This window comes from Cryptomeria japonica, chromosome 10 (genome assembly GCF_030272615.1).
Source record: "Cryptomeria japonica chromosome 10, Sugi_1.0, whole genome shotgun sequence".
Taxonomy (NCBI): Eukaryota; Viridiplantae; Streptophyta; class Pinopsida; order Cupressales; family Cupressaceae; genus Cryptomeria; species Cryptomeria japonica.
Window position 1 is genome coordinate 248560598 of NC_081414.1, and position 4291 is coordinate 248564888.

The window sequence follows — 4291 nt, forward strand, 5'->3', positions numbered from 1 at the left end:
TAAAAAATAAATTGTTAGTAATAATAAATATCATTTAAATTCTATCTAGTATATATAATAATTTATAAATTATATTTATTTTATTTTATAATTATAGAAAAACCTTGTTATATAAAATTTTATTATATTTATATTAATCAATAATAGATATTATTTAAATTCTATTTAATATTATATAATAAATAATAATTTATCTCAATACTATTTTGTATTTATTTACTTATTAATTTAATATTATTTGTAATAATAAAAAATAATATATATTAGATAATAATTAAATTTATTAATAAGTCATATGTACAATGGAACAATATAGATTAAATTAAACTTAATGAGTTTATTGGACGAAAAATCAAAGTTAATGTTAATTCATTTTAGAATGTGATTATCAACATGCGAAAGTTATCAAAAGGGTGTAGTGTTGTATGAATTCTAGGATGACTTGACCTAATAATGTATGGTAATATGTTAAACTAAATTAATGCAAGTAGAAATATATGAAAAATAATGGCATATAGTGTAATTTAAGATTCCCAAAGGTGAGAAACAAGTACAAAAAAGAGAAATAAGAAAGAAGATACAATAGATTAATTGCAACAAAGTCAAACTAATAAATATTCTATGAGCATCATACATATTCAATGAAAAATGACACCTATGCAATTTCTAAGTAGCAATCTCCCTGGGCACTCTCTCTGCCGAATTCCTCAAAATGTATTTTGTCTTAAGAAGTATAACTAGACAAGGGCACTAAAGGACAATGCATGTTTGACTAAAAAAAAATGAGGTTATGGATGTCAACTACAAATAATTCATTTTTTTTTTTAATTGTTACCATTGGTTCAAAGATTTACCAAAGGTATAGCTACCATACTAGGTGTCAACCTAGATCTTAGCATCTTCATTGATGAGTCTATTACAAATTGGCTCATACATATCCCTTTCCCTCTCCCTTTATATCTCTTCTTTTTATCTCTCTCTATGTGTATCTCTCCCTCTAGATCTATGTCTCTCTTTATTTGTCTCCCTCTTCATCTCTACCTCTCTTCCCCCCTAACTAGACATCTCTCTCTCTCTCTCTCTCTCTCTCTCTCTCTCTCTCTCTCTCTCTCTCTCTCTCTCTCTCTCTCTCTCTCTCTCTCTCTCTCTCTCTCTCTCTCTCTCTCTCTCTCTCTCTCTCTTCATTCTCTTATCTATCCATCGCTCTCCCTCTCTCACTACCACAAAAATAACATGAGGCTATTTGTAATGGAGTCCAATTAACTTCTTGATTCTTTCACTTATGTTTGTTTCCTTATAAATGAATGCACGATTTATTTAAGCTATCACTTTCTTCATTGGGACCATTGTTGCATAAATAACATTGTTTACTAAATGGCCTATCAATTGACCTCGTGTACTACACAAATATATGCAAAAAAGGACCATTTTTTTTTTTTATTAACCTTTCATACCTCTTCGATGTACCCATTTGAAACCAAGGTGCAATTGCTAGTTAGGATTGACAAAAAAAAAATTGATATCTCATACCTGCATATCAAATGAATACGTACTATGAAGGTTTAACAATTAATTAAGTAAAAAAATTGAGAGAGATAGTTTATACTCTTATCTTTTTTTTTAAGTACGAGAATAATTAATATCAAAAGACTATGCTAAGTAATAAAAGACCTCTTTTAATCACATTTTGTAATGATGGAAGTAAGAAGGGGAAAGACTTACATGGATTGAAAATGTCTTTTATATATTAACTAGTGCCTCGTATTTTTTAATTAGAATATAATTATAAAATAAAAAAGAGTAATAAATAATAAATATGAAAGATTTAATTTTATTTATAATAAACATGTTTTTCATATTTTATAAATATAAATAAATTAGTTATATATTTGTTCCTTTATATCAATATTTTGAATTGTGTTTTATTATTCGTTATTAAATTGAGAAAAAGGAGATAATTAGATTATCTTTTTAATCGTGTTAAATCTACGTATTGTTTTTCTCTCATTTTGACGATAAATTATCAAATATTAATACAAACAAAACAACCATAAATTATTTTTTAAAACAATTTACTAATCCTTTTTATTAATAAAAGAAAAACTTAAACAAGAGCATTATTTGTGATTTATACTTTAATCAAAATAAAGCTGACCAAAAGTCACGAACTTATTTATGCACGTTTCCACGTTGTCATGTTGATTACTCATATTTGATATTTTAAGCAATTGACATAATAATTATGTATATAGGATGCCAATTAAAAAAAAATTAAAAAAAAAACAAAGGTTGTCGCAATAAATACAAAGAATAAAATCATGTTTAAAACGTTGGGCAATAGTTGGAAACTTTAGGTCGATAAATCCCGTCAGCTGACGGCAACCCAACCTAATTTCAATGCGAATTCTCTTCTAACGAAGTGACCGATAACAGTTTTTGGGACACTTGTGTGGAATACGTAAGCCAAACTTTGAATTTGGAGTAGTTTAGTTCAAACCAAATTGATGGCGGCTAAATGGTCTCATAAAAATAAAGCTATTTAGGAGCATGAATTAAAGCATCACTAGTAGGAGATGGGGGACGATCATTTGGTTTCTATATATATATAAGATATCATCGTTAATAAGAGTATTTTAGGATGGATTTTCATTAGTTTGTACTTCTTGAAAAGGTTGACTAAAAAACTTGATGGAAGACAGCAATGGTTTGTTTTCAATACCTATTAAATAAAATATCTTTTATAATCAACATTCATTTTATTTTAATATCATACTTTTTAACAACTAGTATATCTATATTTAAAAAATATAGGTAAATTATGTTGAGAGATATCTTATAATAGAAGGGAATCTAACAATTGCAACAATATTAGTGGTATGAAAGAGTTTCAAAAATATGGATAATAACAAAGTTGATTGTTCCACTCTTCCACCATCATTTGAATGTATCGGTTTCATATAGTTGGAGACAAGTGGCGAGGGTTCTATTTTATTTGGAGTAATAAAATAACACCTCCACAAAAACCAAAAGATGGCACATTTCATGCATTTACCTATCATTTGCATGTCAAATTGTTTCAAAATTGAATTTTTGTATACGGACATTTTGATGTCAGTGTAGATGCCTCTCGACATAATTAAATAATCAATAATAATCTTATGCATCATCCTCATTAAAAAGTAGTAAATAGTTGTCCTAATTTTATTGGTCAAAATCTATCTTTGACCATCAAATTAGGTGATATGTAAATAGAAATCCCTCCTTTTATAGTCCATGATACTAGACGATCTATTTTTGGGTCTATAGATTACTTATAGTAATATGGGATCATACTCTTTGTAAGAGGCACCTAATTGTGCTACAATATGTAAATAGAAATAGAAATGGATCATTTTATGTATAGATGGCCTATAGTAATATGGGATCATACTTCTTGTAAGAAGCACCTAATTGGGTTACAAATGAGGCATACATACCTTAACGCTTGCGAGATTTGAACTTGTGACCTCTCTTTCAAGAGTACAAGTTCTTCACTACTAGGCCAACTTAGGTGTACACTGGAGTAAAAAGAGATAAAACACTTCTTCCCATTTTTGTTTAATTCTAATCAATTAATTAAATAATTAATACAACAACTAGTTCAGATAATATAGTTGCATTTGGAAACAATATTGAAATATGTAAAGAAATTAATAAAGATAAATTTATTTAGTTTTATATGAGATAAGTGGATAATTTGTTATAGCACATGTTTTGTGATCTAACTCAAATTCTGCTATCAAATTTGGGATTCCTTAGCTCCAACAAACTAGAAATTGACCTTCATTCTATTATAGTTCACTCAAATACATGTGACTCTGATTACCACACTTGTTGGCCTCAAATGAACTTATTTCTATCGCCTTCAACTTTGTTCTTTATGTCTCTAGATTCTTGTTTCCCTCTATTATTTAAAAATGGCAGTTCTTTAAAGAAACATTGGAATATGTTATGGTAGGGAAATTAAGTCAATTAGCTTCCAACCTCACACCTTAGTCAATTGATTGATCAATTCAGGTCAACTAACTTCCCATCTTGCACCTTAGCCAATTTATTAGTCAATTCACCTATCTAGAACAAATTTGAAGATAGGTTAAACAAAAATTCAAATTCCTATATCTATCCTTGTGAGTACATATGCTAACGCAATGCTTTTATAATGCTTTATGGATCAAGTGATGTACAAATGATGGATGAGTGAATGTCTAAAATGAACTAGGGATTTCTTGTTTTATGTACAACACCCTAACAT